The sequence below is a fragment of the Anas acuta genome, chromosome 2 (assembly GCF_963932015.1).
Source record: "Anas acuta chromosome 2, bAnaAcu1.1, whole genome shotgun sequence".
NCBI lineage: Eukaryota > Metazoa > Chordata > Aves > Anseriformes > Anatidae > Anas > Anas acuta.
This window is the reverse complement of record NC_088980.1, coordinates 98,195,676-98,212,569: the sequence shown is the minus strand read 5'-3', so window position 1 is coordinate 98,212,569 and position 16,894 is coordinate 98,195,676. Positions and strand designations below refer to the sequence as shown.

At 41.9% G+C, this 16,894-nt stretch overlaps 1 long non-coding RNA gene across 2 annotated transcripts; it reads right to left on the bottom strand.

Moving 5' to 3' along the window:
* Positions 1 to 1,252: 1,252 nt before the first annotated feature.
* LOC137851780 (uncharacterized) lies at positions 1,253 to 16,478 on the bottom strand. Of its 2 annotated transcripts, XR_011093464.1 has the most exons (3): positions 16,414 to 16,456; positions 6,047 to 6,139; positions 1,253 to 2,476 (listed from the first exon to the last, which is right to left on the bottom strand). It is a non-coding gene; the product is annotated as an uncharacterized lncRNA (long non-coding RNA). The 2 variants fall into 2 exon arrangements; XR_011093463.1 differs by lacking the exon at positions 6,047 to 6,139 and having other exon boundaries at positions 16,414 to 16,478.
* Positions 16,479 to 16,894: the final 416 nt, after the last annotated feature.

Here is a 16,894-nt window from a genome sequence, read left to right as displayed (position 1 = left end):
CCTGGCTCATCAGTGACTTTGGGATACAACTGTCTGCCTCTGGGCTACTGCCTGACCTTCTCTGACATATAGCAACTTATCTGCAGGCTTTTGTAAATGATATCTTAATAGCAATTATTAATTATTGCTTTTACAGTTATTATCTGTGGCACTCCAGAGCTTAGTGAAGATCTATAGAGCATAACACTCCTGGGTTTTACTCTGGAATACCAATAACTCAGTAGCCTATATGAAAAGGAGAACAGTTTCAGGATCTCTCAGTTAGCTGCTATCTTCAGACTTTGGAAGCATAATTCTTAGGTTCAGCCTCAGCTATTCCCCACATCCTTGCATTTCTGTAGCACTTTCCTATCTGGGGCCTTGAAATCTCTTTGGGTCCCTTGTGAGCCACTCACTGTCTTCAGTTCTTTCACTGAAAACTCCAGGGAAGACGAACCAACATAAAGATTAAGAATTATGTCTCAGATGATATTTCTAGATTTGCTAAGCCCAGAATTTAAGACTTTGAAAAACTAATAACCCTTTAAAAATGATCTTTTATCAAGCCTAATATGAGCTGTAGCCTGAAGTTGCATTTAACAGCACGGAGCTGGGAGAGGGGAGGGTCAGGCTGGGCATTAGGGAAAGGTTCTGCACCCAGAGGGTGGTCGGGCACTGGCACAGGCTGCCCAGGGACGTGGTCATGGCACCGAGCCTGACAGAGTTCAAGAAGCACTTGGAGAATGCTCTCAGACACATGGTCTGATTTTTGGGTGGTCCTGTCTGGAGCCAGGAGTTGGACTCAGTGATCCTTGTGGGTCCCTTCCAGCTCAAGATATTCTGGTTCTGTAAACTGTTTTTTTTTTAGTAGTTATTTTCATATGTTACAATCAAACGTTGTTTGATGTCAACACCACCTAGTCACAAATCGTGAATCAAACCTATTGAAAAACATTTATCTTTTCACTTACCTTGTTTATCTATTTGCATTTTGAATTAAATTTAAATATGTTCTGATTTTCCTTACACTCAGCGTAATAAAAACTGATAAATCACTTGGCTCCAGAAATAGATTTATGCATATCTCTTCAAAAAGTGTAGTGCTGCTCTAAACCCACAAGAATGAAAATTGACTGTAATTGAAAAGTCTAGAAACAAAAGGGAAAGAAAAGTTCAAATAACCAATTTTAATAGAATTCAAGGAGTAGACTAGAAAATAAAGTAGGAAAAATAGATTAGATACTTTCAGATTTTCATTTTGATATCAGAACTCTTTGTACTCTTGGCTACTCTTGGTAGCCAAGATAAGCCTTATTTATATCTGAAAGTACAATTTAATTGTTTAATCTTCATTGTTTTGGTTCCACTGAGAGTGCTGAATCGCATATGTTGGCCATAGAGCACGGCTGTTTCTGAGGCTGCACGGAACAATGAACGCCATGTGGCAATTTCGGAGGAAGTAAAGCCAGGCTTTCTTCTTTCTTATAGAAGTACTGAAAATTCCCAAGCTCACTTCTTCCCTATAAATGGAAAACTCTCCTCCCTTTGGTCATTTCTTTAGAATTCAAGACATGCAGAAGAAGGTTTGAAGTCTACTGACAGCAGGAGGGTTCGTAACAACTGACGGCACGCTGACGCCTGCTGCCTCGGATCAGCTGATGCTCCATTTTCTTTGGGATTCATCGCCACATAAAATTTCAGACCTGTGAATTATGTCTTTGCTTTGAAACTGTTTCCTGGCTATCTAATGCTTCACACTACATGGCAGCACTGCAGTGACAGGCACTTTATCCTGAATGAAAAATAGATGAAAGGTAGCTGGAAATGACTCTGTGGTGGTTGGTTGTTTTTTCATTGTTTGTCTGTTTGTTTTTTTCCTGAACCAGCAATATTTTGTTTCTATTCATAACCTAACTTGTTCAGCTGATCTTCACAGAAAGCAGATAGAGCATTTCATAGTGCCTTTGGCCACATCTTGCATCACTTTTTACATAATTGCAGTTGCAAACCACAATAGGGAAAACAGCTTCCAAACAAGGCTGACAAGTTTACAAACTTCCCAATGACCAGCAGACTTGGTTAGACTTTTAGAATTTTTCTTTTCATGCTGAATGTCAGCGAACTATGACTCACACCAAACTCACATAGCCCCCAAGAGGCTGTATGAACTCTGGCTACAGCCAAATATCTGTCTTAAATTTGTGTGCGTGAATAGGAAACATTCAAATCTTCATTTGAATTTCAGTAAAACAAATCATTTATAACTGGGATTAACAGCAAAGGGGCTATGGCTGGCAAAGGAATGAGCTATTTAACTGGCTGCACCCAAGAGTTTTTGAGAACTTAAGAAATGTCTTTCAAAGTCCACGGGTTGCCGGTAAGTGAATGGCAAAACTCCTGATGGCTTCGCTGCCCCTGACTGATGGTATCTTTCCAGATATGTAACTGCAGGCTTGCCTAGATTTCATTCTGGTGAGTCAGCCTGCAGGCACTAGTCCTAAATAAATAACAAAGGAAAAAAAAAAAAAAGAATTTAAAATAGCTGCATTAGCATAATTGCAAACATCCTAATTAAAATGTGTTGTATCACACCTTCACCATCAGGAGTGTACCTTTGAAAATACAGCAAACATTGAGAGTTAATACTTTCTATTCCTTTTCTGTGTTTCACCAAGAAGCAGAAGTAGTCCATTAGTTCAAAACAAGTACCTTTTTTCTAGCGTAGATGCAAAATATGTTAGCATATCATGGCAAAATGCAAGAGAAAGTGCATGCTCATTTACAAACACTGACACTACCCCTTACTGCACAGCCATCTGATTCCTTTTTCACCATAAGGTTCAATGCTTTATTTACAATTGTGGCAGATGTGTTATGCTTATACTCCAAAGCAGTAGCTGGGAGTACCGTGTCCCTTTATGATTAAACATGTACAAGAATTGCTTTGCTTTGCTACTGGAACATGGGAACGGAGAGCCTGGAAAATCCAAATTGGCGTTTCCCTGAATTGCAGCTGTGTGGAAGGCTGCAACAAGCAACTGCTGAAACCAGCCAGCTCCTTTTCTGTACGCTGAAAAGGGGTTTAAAAGAACAGTGTGGTCAGCACATCTGTGCTGAAGGCACATACCTCTGGAAGGACAGAGACAGCATGCAAAATTGAGGATTTCTTCACTGTACAACACAGTGCTGGGGAAACATCTGGAATGGCCGAGACAGCTAAAGCAGCATGGATGAGTTAGCATCCTGCCAGGCTTGGGCTGGATCAGACGCTGGCTCAGGCTTTCATATTTTCTCATCCCAGAAAAAATGCTTTGTACCATATAGCTGAGATAAAAACAAGATCGACTTCATTTTAAGAGGTCATCAGCAGCTGCAGAAAATAGCCAACAGCTTTTCCCCAGCTTGGCCCAAAAGCCTCTGTGGACACAGCATGGCATCTGTCACCTTTGCAGGAGGCAGGGAGGACACCCTGCAACGCTTTCTGGATCCAGACCATTGCCAAGAACTTAAAATCCAAAGACCTCTCACTCTGTTTGCAACACGGAGTGTGTGTTCAGAGAGCTGCTGCACGCACAGGTAAGGTGCAGCATGGCACGAAACAGCAAGCTGTGCTTTTAGACCTCAAAAGTCACAGGAGAGGGAGACGGACTCTTACAAAAGAAATCTGAAGTTAGCACACCCCAGACCCAGAGCCAACACTACCAATATCCAAACAAATGGTGTAGGGAAATAAATGAAACAGGAATTAAGTAGAAAATATTTTGTGATTAAAATATCTGCAGCATGTTTATTAACAACAGCTAGGGACTTTCCAGAAATTTAAAGCAGGAACATCTTTTCCCTGGAGAAACCACTAAATAAGAGCAAATAAACGTTAGGGGATTTTTACAGGCAACACACACTAGAAGGTCACGAGAAGATATTTAATTGGAATTTAAAGAAAATTTATTTTTCTTAATAAGTGGGAAAATTCTTAAACAACTTCATACAGCCCAGGTCAGACTGGGTTGCTCAGGGCTTTGTCTACCTCATCCGCTTCTTACAGCAATGGATTTTTTCCCCTTCAAAACAACAGAAAGGGAAAAAAAAATCAAGCAGAAGCCATATTAATTCAAACCAAAGAGCCACTTAAAGCCAGGAATCTCATCTCTAGTGGTGCTCAGCCAGCTGATGCTCAGCTCACACTGATCACAGCTTATAGCTGGGCTGCTTGTGAGGCTGAACTGCGCTGCTTTGTCATGCTCTCTCCATAAAGAGAGCACGACAAAATCTCTCTTGGCTGTGTCTCTTGGAGGTGATGGGTTGCCCTGGTTCACTCCTAACTCCTGCCAAGGCCTGGGATGGCAGCGAGCTACCTGCAAATAATGGAAGAGAATGAATCCTGAAGAGAAAGAATTGCTGGCCTCTTTTTATACGTGATTGATTAGGTCGTTCTGGGCTCAGAAACGTATTATCCCTCCATACCTCACTATGAGAAAGTTAATAGCTCCTTTCTTGTGCTACAAGGGCAGCAGTGATAGCTCCTTGCCTGGTGGAGTCTCTCACATTTCTCAGTTTATTTAACAGGAACGAGTTTATACGAGGAGTATTTTGGATCTTAATCTTCAGTTGAATGTCGTGATTAGTTTTGGGGGGACATTTCAGTGCTGTTTTGTTTTACACCCTTTGACAAAACATACGCAGTGACAAGCAACTCATCTCTAGGAGCTGCTTATTTTTACAATCAGCTTTTTATGTCCTATAGTGCTCGGACGCACGTAAATGTCCACTGAAATGCATTTAACGGCTTTCTTCTTGTATTTATCTAAAGCTTTTGTGGTCTGTTCTTGTCTTCGCTCAGCGTGGGAATTATCGCCTTGCCAAGCAAAGCTGCTCCGGCACCTCGCTGCTAGAATGGAAAGCTGTAAAGCATCCAGAAGCCTGCCTGGGTTTCCTGATTTAAGAGATGCTACTCTGTGCCCTAAGTCAGAACAGTTATAGGAAAATAATTCTTGCCTTAAAGAAAACAAAACCATATGGCACTGAATAAGTGTATTAAAGGGAGGTATAGACACAAAATAGGTATTTTACATACAATTTAAGAGAGAAAAAAAAAAATCTTCTCAAACATAACCTCTAAAACAGCTTTTAATCAAGGTTTATATATTCCTGAAACCACATTTGTTTTGAACAGACAGCTTTTAAGCAAGCACGGCGATGAGGCTGGCTACCTAAACTTCTCTCTTTTGCACCTCCAGACTACACAGGACAGAAGATTTTCCATGTTTCTGTGTCCTTCAGTTGTATCCTGCTCTTCATTAATCTATTTTAACAAGATTGAAAACTGTGAAGTGCCTTGAGAGTTTTTTGATTGGCTTCCTGATTACAAAGTAACATCAAATCTGACCCCAAGTGCATCCGCAGGAAGGAAAATTTTTTGTTCTTGGCTCTTAGCTTACAGTGCTGCCTACATTAGGGATTTTTTACACAAAAATCCCCAGTTACTGTAAGTAAAGCTGAGAAGGTATGCATTTTGTGTGCTGCTCTAAACATATATATATATATATATATATACACAAAGATGCAAAGAGCCCTGAAGTTTTGTATGGTAATATATCTAAAATTAACATTTGAGGATGTGATCTTATCAAAGGGACTGGAGATGATTTAGTTAAATGGGGATTATTTAAGCAGTGTCGTGATGCTAACAACTCTAAAAGACAGAAGTCATTTATTTTAATTTTTAAAATATGCAGAATTGATGTCAGATACAACCTAGATGCAAATTTATTGGCACAGAAGACACCATTCTTGTTGTCATGTGTAAGAGAAGAATTGCTCTTTAAATGTAATTAAAATTCTCAGAGAGACTAGCTTAAATATTTAATGATTTTTAGACCTCGCTAAAGTAACGATTATTTCTCAGATTCTGCAACCTTTCTGGCTTTGGGAGATGTTTATTCTGTGGGTGTTATGTGTTCACCAAGCATGAAGTTTAGGAAAAAAAAAAAAAAAAACACATATAATTTTAATTGTAATTCAATGTATGTGGCAACCATAAGTTGCTCCTTCTCTCACCTCCCCTTACCAAGGATGGCAGAAAACACTGCTCTGCAAAATGCATAATGAAATCATCTCTTCAAATATTTGTTAAGCTTGTCTTTCTGCACACGCAAGTATTCTGTGGAAAAATAAATAAATAAATGAATAAATAAATAATAAGAGTATAATGTGTGTGGAGAGCGATGGGGGCTCGGGGTAAGGCAGATCATTGCGCGAGTGAAGTGGAAGGAAGAAATGGGATGATGTGCCAGGGCTGCAGGCGGACAGCTGGTCCCTGGCCCGCTGACATGAAGTCATCAGGACGTGGAGAAATTGCCAGACATGACATGAGGAATGTCTGGATTTCATGGGTGGTTAAGGGGAGGTTGTGTGAGAAAAGGCCAAACGTGGCAGGCAGCTGAAGGGAGCACAGGGGATGTGGGGGCACACTGCGCCTTGCATGGCTAAACCTCCAAGGATCACCACAGCCAAAACCAGGATGCCTCAGCCACACCACCTGTCCTGCCCACCTCACACCATGCGCCTCAAACCCTGCGGTCCCCAAGTGTCCTCTGATCTTTTCCTGCAGAAGAAAAAGGGCCACTCCCTGTTCACTGACGATAGTCTGTGGTTGCTGCCCAGCCATACCACCTTTCTTTTATCTCCACGATAGAAGTGAACCGTATCTCCAGAGATTTTTTTTGTTTCTAACCTTGTTCTTCTTATTACATCCCCCAAAAAATATCCTCAAGAGACTACCCACGGGCACGCTGTGTCCATACAGACGCTGCTCATACACTGCTGCCCCTCAGGGCATGCATTAATGGCTTTTCCTCTGTAGCTGGCTGCCTCTTTTTACAAGTGATGTCAAAATCTAATATCTCCAAAACCTTTTTCCTACTGCTGAGTTTGTTTGAAAACAATCAATAAATTCAAAATTATTTAGGGGAAATAACACACGCTTTTGATTTCAAAAGTGACAGTTCCAAAGAAAATAATAACAGCAACAGATAGGTTATTGTATTTTGCACTCAGGTTAAGTAAATATTTTCTTCATTGGCTGAGCAGAATTAGATGAATCCACACTGAATCTACCATGCAGGTTTTGAGCCCCAGAGCATCTATTTCTGATACAATTTTTTAATCTTAATACAGAATGAAAAATCTTAAAATTGTGTCAGTCTCAGGCCTGGAGAAGATGAGAAAATTTCTAAACACCAAGAAAAGAAATGATTAAAAAGTTACCTGCTCCACCAGTAAACAAGTTATGACACAGAGATAGTAATTTTTCTCCAGAATAATAAACCTGCTGCGAGTGTGTATTTAATGCACAACTCTGTTTTTAATTTGAAAAGATTTCTTTTTTGTTTGTTTTATTTTTATGGCAAAGAGTCTCGTTGTTTGTGCTTTAACTGCAGAGCATTCCACATCCAAAAAACTTCTGATTTTCTTTTCCTTCCCTCCCAAAGTGCCTGTTTGAAAGCAAGGGAGAAACACCTGCTCTCACTGTACTAGGACTGCAGATATATTGACTAATCTGTAGTTGACATATTTCATCACTAGAGGGAAATCCATTACAGTGCTCTGCTCAGTATCACAGGTAGGCAGACTATTCTCCAGAGCTGCAAAATGCACAACAGAGTTGAGTTTGGATGCAAAAGTTGTAGCAGCTGAGTACAACGCAGGCAAGGCTGTTTTTTCCTTTCTCAGAAGGGTGCCCAGAGGAACTGTCTCTAGTCTCATCAGGTCACACCAGGTAATGCAGAGGAAGTTGCTGGAACATAAGCGTTCCCAGGAACAAGAAAACTCCAAACTGGGCTGATCTTAGCAGTGCAATTGCCCTGCATCAGTGCCTCAGTATGCAAAACCAGGGCAGAAAGCTCTCTCAGCTAGGGTAATGCAGGAAAGGAGATAGTAAAACCTGTTTGCACCACCAGCCCTCAAAACACAGCAGCATTTTGAGACATTGGTAAACAACCATTTCCAGTTGGTTTTTCCCCAGCTAGTCTCCACCTTGCACCCGTGTTCACTTGGCTGCTGACCATCCATCAAGATATTGAAGACACCTGGTTCTGTCTGCTTTTAAAGGATGCATCCCTGGGAACAAATACACAGTTTGCAAATTAATGCTCATACATGAGAAGCATCACAAGCAGAGAGCTGGGGTGATGCAAAGACAAATGTACTGCACTCTGCCTTACAACCTCAATGTCCCCTTGTGTGTTCCCATGCCCGCTCACTGCCTGCTGGAGGAACATGAACGTGCCATGCACACGAGGACTCTCCCCAGGTTTGGCTGCACCACTGAGAGAAAGAAAGAAAGAAACGAAGGAGAGAGATCATCTAATGAGGGAGCCAATTTTATTTTCTTACAGATTTCATAGTATATTTTTTTGATCTCATTGACAGAAGAGTCAAGGCAAGCCTCTAAAAGGATAGAAGAGGATTGTACGAGCCACTGCTGTTTTATTATTTTGTATGGCTGTTTGTCCATTTCTGGTTTCAATGTTTCTTTTCAGGATAAATTGAACTCGTCTCCAGAAACACCATTTCATGCTGTTTTTACAGTGACCTTCTGTGGTGAATCACTGTGGAAATCAGTATTGTCTGTGTAGCTGGCATTATTTATGCTCCTCTTAACCAAAAGCTCATTTGTAATGAAACAGAATTGCTACAATTTAATTGTTGTGCTTTTTTTTTTTCTTTCTTTCTTTTTATAACTTGATGCTCCCTACCATTCAAATATTGCACCTAAATATCAGAATATTTTAACCCCTGAACTTTATGTTATGAGTAAAGGAAAAAATGAAGATATTTTAGTGAGTACACCAGATCCTGAGTGATTTCTTGGCAAACACATCCCCATTTTGCTATCCTTGCTTTCTGTATTTCTTTTCATCTTCACCAGTATAACAAGTTACTGCCTCACTGCTCTGTTGTCCCATGCCCAGATGCTGAAAGATGGTGTAAACCTTTGATTTGGCACAGGGTTATGCTGTTTCATGCCAGCAACACCCTAACTTCTGATCTCTATATAGTTCATTTCCCAATTACATTATTCCTTTAACCCATTGCAAAGTGATTTTCATCTTCTTGCACAACTTTTTCTGCATGTGGTTGAGCATTAGATTACAAAATTTCCAGGCTTCACAGATGAATGCCTGAATCTAAGAATCATCAAACCCTCAGAGACCAGACTGAAGAAATAATAGCTATAATTTCAGTTTTCAACTGCTGTCAAAATCCACTTAAATTTTAAAGCATCGTATTCCGTTCTGACAACCCGAGTAGCTCTGTGATCACATATTGAGCAGGTGAAAAAACAAGACACTGTAGTACATCATGTCTCCCAGGAGGCTTTTTCTCCTAACAGTAGTTTCTTCTCTGATGAACAAGCATTTCAGCCGTGAAAACACAGAACATATATTCTGGCCATTGAAAAAAGGACTTATATGGAATTCAAGTGCCATTCCTAGATAACAGCAACTAGCAGAGAAATGAGGAGATGAAGGAGAGCAGGCACAGAGGGAGGAAAGGAAAAACTAGGGAAACCACAAAGGGGTTATCAACAACAGCTGGAGGAAACACCTACAACCTGCCTTCACCCTCTCTTAGGCCACCACCTCTGCCCTGTTGCTGCAGGTCACTTCTTGTTGTGCAGACAGGCAGGGCTTTGAGCTTGTTTCTAATTGTTTTCCTCCAAGAAACAAACATGTCCAGGAAAATTAAATTAACTTGAAGAAATCCATAGACAAATAGCCCTTTACTCACACAAGCTGGTTGCTATAAGGCTTCTTTTCCATACTTACCTGCTTTGGAAGGGCATGATAAGAGACGGTCATATTCACTCACTGATTTAGCCAGAGTGCCTTATAACAAGCTTCATACTGCTGCTGTCAGTGAAAATGAAATGCTTACACTGGAGATGAGGGGTAACCTTTCTGTACTTGTCTGCTTACGCATATATGCAGACATACAGAGAAATTCATAGAAAAACCCTGGTTGAAAGGATCCTCCTGATGTCACCTAGTCTGATCCTGATTCAAAGCAGGGCCAACCTTGAAGTTAGATTGAACTTCAAAATTAGATCAGATTGCTCAGGGTCATGTCTAGTCAAGCTGTGAATATCTCCAAGGATGGAGATGTACACTCTTTCCATAACAAACAAGTGTCTTAGATCCAGAGCACATGCAGCTCAAGGACTTTTGGAGTTTATCTACAAAATAAATTAAGAACACTAACTGAAGAGGTTATGTAAAAGCAAAAACTTCATCCCTTTCACCAGAATCAGATCTGGGCTTGGATTATAATCTACTTTGATTTATTTCTTTTCCATTACCAATGTTTTACTTTCACCCTAATGTCACAAAAAACATGCATTTTTTCCTTTAAGGGAAAAAAAAATAATAATTGCATTATATTAAGTTACGCAATTCAAGGGCTAACATTAAAATTGTATCAGGATGTTTTCTTTTGGGTTGTCTCCCACACACAGAGTTTGAAAAACTTCCTTTACTGATTAATAGACATTTGGTAATCAAACAGTCCAAAGTTTTACTGGAAGGTCTGAACTCTTTTGCACTTTATCAATGGTGAACTTTTTCAAAGAGTTGTAAAAGTAATCCTTTTTTTTTTTAATGAATTACCAGGGGAAGAAATACTACTTTTCAGCAGCTCAGTAGTATCAGTAAGCAGAAAATGAAAATGAATTAGAAAAAAGCATATGCCCATTTCAAGATAAGTTTCAAAATGTTGCAGTGTTTGATGTGTTCTACATTCATTTTGAAAGACAGTGCAAAATGCTGATGTTTTGCATCATAAAATATAGTTGTTTAAAAATATGAATTGTTTCAGAAAATGCTAACAGACAATATTTTGAATAAAGAGAACACTGAATAGCAATATGAAATTTCTCAGCTAGGTGGGACCCAGGTGTAATACAGGACCAGACTGGAAAATAAGGGCTGATGTAGCTTAAGCCAAAGTCATATCAAATGTTCTTAACCCTGCTGAAGGCATCTTTTTGCCACTGAAGGTTGGTGAGCCCACCCCATCCAGCCATGGCCACTGCAAACCTCTCACATATGAAGATGGGATTGCACTAACATCTGATTTGCAAACTGGGATACACACCAGCTACCAGCTGCAGGTGGTACACAGCTGCAACCTCCAGCTGAACAGGATTAAATCCACCCATACATGTTCATCAGAGCTATTAGGCTCAGCAGCGCACATCATTAAAGCATTTGTCCCCAAATGAGGAACAGACTCCAGGTTCCTTCTCCTTTCACCTACCCCTCATCTCTTAGGAGAGTTTAGCCCCACCTGTGCAGTGTGCTGAGCCTCAGCCTGTACATGTGCTCACAAGATACTGAAGCCATCCCTCCCACATCAAGCCCTCAGGGACTTGAGGTGCTTTAAGCAAAAGGAAATCTACATTATGGTTCATGTAATAAAGGCACCAATTTGCTCAGCCTGTTTAGCATTGGGACATCTAAGTCAGACGAAGAGTTTTCTCTGGATACTAAGACACTTCAGAGTGAAACAATACCCAGGCATGATTTTCAGGGTCTTCAGTTTTGGACATGGTGTGATATTTTCATCTAGCTTCCAGCACCATTACTCCCACAGCAGTAGGAAATAAAACGTGACCAGGACAGAAGTCTCCGCTGCTTAGACCTAGCCCAGGCAGCCCTCCGCAGCTAAGGGACTGTGGGTGGTACATCACAGTAGCAGGTGAACTACCCACAGAAGATGAGGGTGTCCGAGGAGGTTGGGCTCTGCTTGTTGTTGTGGCACCATTCCTTCACAGAGCAGCAGCTAAGAGAGACATCACCATGCAGAGATGACCACAAACCAGGACTTCCTGCAGCCCCAGCTGACTTCTCTCTGTTAGCCTGGGCCTCTCATAAATTGGGAATACCATCAGCTCCCCTTGTTCTCACTCTCCTGGCAGAGTATCCAACGCATCAACATGTCAGTAGGTTGGCAAGTAGGTTGATCCTAAAGATCCATCCTTTAGCAAGGCCCCATTTCTTGGTACCTGAGCAAGGGCAGTCCTTACTCCAAGCCTAGTCCAAGCCCTATCACAGCCTGTGCCTTCCTATTGACATCCTGTTCTCAAGTTTTCCCAAGCATGCCATTTCCCTGTTTGGGCATCAGAAAGATACCAGCATCCAGAAGCTAAATCCACAACTGCAGCCATAATCTTACACCATCAGCTGTAGGACAGAGCATGACAAGAAGTCCTACACTTAATGCCTTGGGGATTCTTCTGACTGAGGCCTAGTTCTTGTTCAATGAACTCAAGTGAACTCGTGCACCTTTTACACACATAAAATTCTCCTCTGCTGATTTCTAAATCAGTCCCCTGTCTGTCCCAGCCCTTATTCCAATCCCATCAATGCAGCCCAAAATGCACAAATGTTAACCTGAGCCCTGGACACAGGACTTTCTGAAGGTGAAGACTTCAAAAAAATTTGCTCTCAGACCATGCTCCTGCACAGCTGTATCCTGGTGTAGTTGTCCTTTACAACAACCTGTTCCCCTGAAGAAAGGGATAATATTTCTAGAAGAGACTCAGAGTTAGCTTGAAGTCATGGTAGCCCAGGACAGCCATTTTTGTGAAAGCAATCAATGTGTATTGGAAGCACTCCATCAAACCACATTTCAGAAAACCTGGAGTCTAAAATATACAGCAATAAATTCTAAATTTCCTCAAACCTCAACCCACAGCTCTAACATAAAAATTATTTTTACCCACATCATCCTCCTCTTTTTTAAAATTGAGGAATTCCAAAACAAATCCCCAAACAAGTCCTATTTACTCTAAACAGCTCCAAAATATCCCCCACTTAGAAATCAGACTGATCAAGGAATGAGAATAGGGATAAAGTTAGGAGTACCAGTTCCTGAAACAACAACTAAGAGCTTTACATGTTAATTGTGAAATAAATGCATTCACCCAACAGGATTAAAAATTAGCATCTGCAAAAACTTGGACTCCAAGGCCAAAAGTTGATGTGGCAAGGAGATCCCAGCACATGACCCATGTAAGTCAAAATTGAGAGAAAATGTCCTCTTCTGCCATGGCCCAGTCAAAACTTGCTTTGATACCCCTGATGAAGCCCAGCATTTTCCCAGCACTTTTCTCTCCATTTGAGGCCACCATGAGCTGGTGGCTCCTGGCCCAGGACATCCTGAGGCCTCAGGGCTTCCTCCACGGGCCTCGGGCTGAGGCAAAAGCCTGGCTTCAGGCAGGGTCCCCAGCACCACAGGATGTCCCTGCACTACTGCCTTGCAAGGACGGGGCTGCAGATGATGGCACAGGGCCATAACCCACAGAAGGCAATGTCGTTTCAACCCACAGGCTGACCTGCATGGTCTCTGGAGAAGCCTGAGCTTGCTTTCTCACAGGTGTCCCCACCAGCACCCCTGTGGGGCATGGTCACGGTGTGTCATGGGTTCATCCCTAGAGAAAGGAAGAGGCCCAGGATGAATTTTAGGGCATGTACATGTGGGATTATGGCTCAAGGTAAGGTTTCAGACCTGCTAAACCCAAAGCAAGAAGGTGACCAATCTGACAAGGGCTTGCCAGGCCAAACCAAGTGTTTCTCTCCATGTTCAACACCACTGTGTATCAGCATTTCAGTCTACATAGCATGCCCAGGCTAGGATTAGGTTTGGGGTAACTTTTCATGATGGCATGAGTACCCACGTTCAGAAAATGTGTGGTCTGGGGGACTCCAGGCTAGGTCCCTGTGCAGATGGTATGGCTGTTGCAGGTTACAGCATCCAGGCTCCATGTTGACTTTGCAGAGCCTCAGCTCTGAGGTATTTCAGGCTCGCTTTGCCTGACTTTGCCTAGACCTGCCTGGAGCTTTCCTTTTATTAGTTTTATTTGCTGCTGTAACAGCAATTTTTCTAAGGACTGGGTAGCTACGCCTAACTTGCTTTGTTTACCTTCACATGGCATAACCATAGCTTTTATAGAGAGCAGTAGCACGCAGCTTCTCTGTGTAGGACGAAATATTTATGACCTTAGCGTAATGATGCAATGCAGAGAAACACAGGCCTGGTGTGAGAGCAGGGGCCACAAGGCACAGCACAGAGGAACACTGGAGAGGAGATGGGCACGGGCTTGTGCTGAGGGCTGCAGGACCATGGCCTGGCAGCTCAACAAGACCCGTTATCAGTAACAAAAAGAACAAAGAAGAAGCATCTAACATAGATAAAGTGCACCATATATAGTAAATTCCATTGTAACAGAATTGCAGACCTGTGAGGAAAGCACAAGTGGTGTTAGGAAACATGAAAATCACCCTCAGAGGATCCTACCGAAGAAGGAAGAAACCAGAAGCAACTGTACTCCTCCCAGCAAGGAGCTTGGGATGCTGACACCTTGCCATACCCTCTCTTCCCAGACTGGAGCCATTGACCCAGAGCAGCAGTGGAAGGGTGAGCAGGACACCAAAACAAAGGGATAGATCCTAGACACTGCATGCATAACAATTTTAACTGTATTGTTCCTATTGAGGCTTTTCCCATATATAGCTATGTTCCTAATTTTTTCATCCTTTTTTTTTTTTTGTTAAAAAAAAATAAACCTGCATAACTCCTTCTCCTCCTGCCAAAACTAAATGTATGCTAACAAGAAATTCTCAGCTTTCCCTGCCCTCCCCCTGTAACAGGACTTTGAGTGTGACAGGGCTTGCACAAGTGCGGATGCATTTAGGCAGAGGATGACAAGGATTGCTGGACTCTGGCTAGAGCTGGAGTTAGACTTTGGTTTAAGGTCAGGATCATATCTCAGGTTTGCAGGGCTCTTCCACAAAGCATAAAGCCTGGGCTCCAGAAGGCCCATCAGGTGTGGCTGAGCTAATCAATGTGATTCACTGTGATCCTTTTACACCTGTAGCTACATTTCCATAGGAATCCCTAACTGGCAAATACACCGATCCTCGTTGCCTGACCAGCGCGTAGGCAGAACTCAGTGACCCACACTGGCATCACCTAAGAGTTTAATCTGCTGCCACCTTTCTTAACCCATCAATTTCTTTGGTGTAATCCCACATCCTGTCTGTGGTTAGGCTGTGGGCAAGGGATGGCTCAGGCTCACAGACATGACTAGAAGGCTAGAGGTGAGCTTGGCACCCACATGCCTGCAGCCTCCTTTGCTGCAGCTGCCCGAATATGGGGGGCTGAAGCTTGGCAAAGGGTCCTGCTGTGTCAACAGGCATGGAAATGGGAGAGAGGCTGCACGAGGAGAGCTCAAATCAGTTCACTGTCCCCAGGACAGCCTCACCTTTCCCTGTGGCTCCTGCTCTCTGGTGTCTCTGGACATACTAGGCCTTAAGACATGCAGTGCTTTGGATGCTTTTCCTTGCAGTTTGGACACTGGACCATGACAATGGCTCTCAGGCAACAGAAATAGTTAATTAAGCAGCGAGCCTCTGAGTGGAGCTGTCATGCAACAGGGTCAATTTAACTCTTTTGCCTTGGACTCTTGTCCCAGGACCACTGCCTCCACGCAGTCCAGAAGGACAGCCGAAGTTCAAGTAAACAAAAGGTTATTGGATGGCTCAGGCAAGAGGAGGAACGATAAGGTAAACTGCTCGGATAACCACGTAAAGATTGATTGGTGGTACTATTGTAGGGCAATGGTAGAGGTTGAAAAAGTTCATTCAAGTTTTTGCAGTGACAGAGGAAGAAAAAAATAGAATAAAATCAAGAACAAAGCCTTACCCAGTTATATTTATATGAAAAATCATTCCACACAGACACTGAAAAAGTATACCAAATGGGAAAGGGAAAATATATTTTTATCACACACACCCCCTCCACAGAGCTTTTAAAAGGGATCTAAACCAAGTGTTTAGAAAACTGTTTGCTTAAAACAATACTTTGCTGTTTATACACTTCATATTTACAAATAGCTTACTAAGACCAAGAAGGATTTTGACCTATAGTTACCCTGAAAAACAAATAAACAAAAAAACAACAGCTATATCCAAAGTTTTTTTTTTCCTCCCTAATTTCTTTCAGGTTTGGATGTTTTATGGTCCTTTATGGATGGTAACTTTTTTGGGAAAAATAAAGACACCACTGCACTCATTCAAGATATCGGCTTCGTTATGTCTCTCCGGTAAAGCCCACATCCTGGCATGACTATATTCCTCATTACTGTAGAAAACCTTTTTTTAAGGTTAGTCAGCTTCAGAGGATCCCTGCAAGGATCACAGCAAACACTGTCCCCTTAGTCAACTTCATAAAGACACGTGTCTAAGGTCAATGGAGTTTTTTTCATGAACATGCCCTTGCATGACACAGCTGATCCCAACACACCATCAAAAGAAACTCTCATAACCTATACAGAAGCACGTGCTCTGAAAGCTTAGCAGCTTTCAGGGGTACCTGTGAAAGCAGTCTTGCAAATAAGGATGTATTCACAGAAAAGATAGAAGCACAATAAACAACCCTGAAACTTCACCTTTATAACCCAACTCCCCTACAGCTGGACATTTGTTTAAAAAACTTCAGCTGTAGTTAATTAAACACTTGGCCACAGAGTGAGTCAGCAATTTCTTTGAGCTAACACGCCACTGGCAAGCATTCACTAAATGCACATAAACACAAAATCTCCTTTTCTGAAATGGGTGTGCAGTATTTCTTCCTCCTCTGAACCTTGAACGCTTAAAAAAAAAATACAAGCAACGGGATAATCATGTAAAAACTCCGCTAGGAACAGACCAAGCCCCTCTATGACTCAGAGCCAAGCCATTTCAGTAAGGCCAGAGTGTGTTAGTTTAAACTTACGGTCAAGAAGCACTCGGCCCCAAAAATTTTTAGAGGTATTGAGTTTTTGTCTGCCTCTGCCTAACGTTGAACTAAAGGT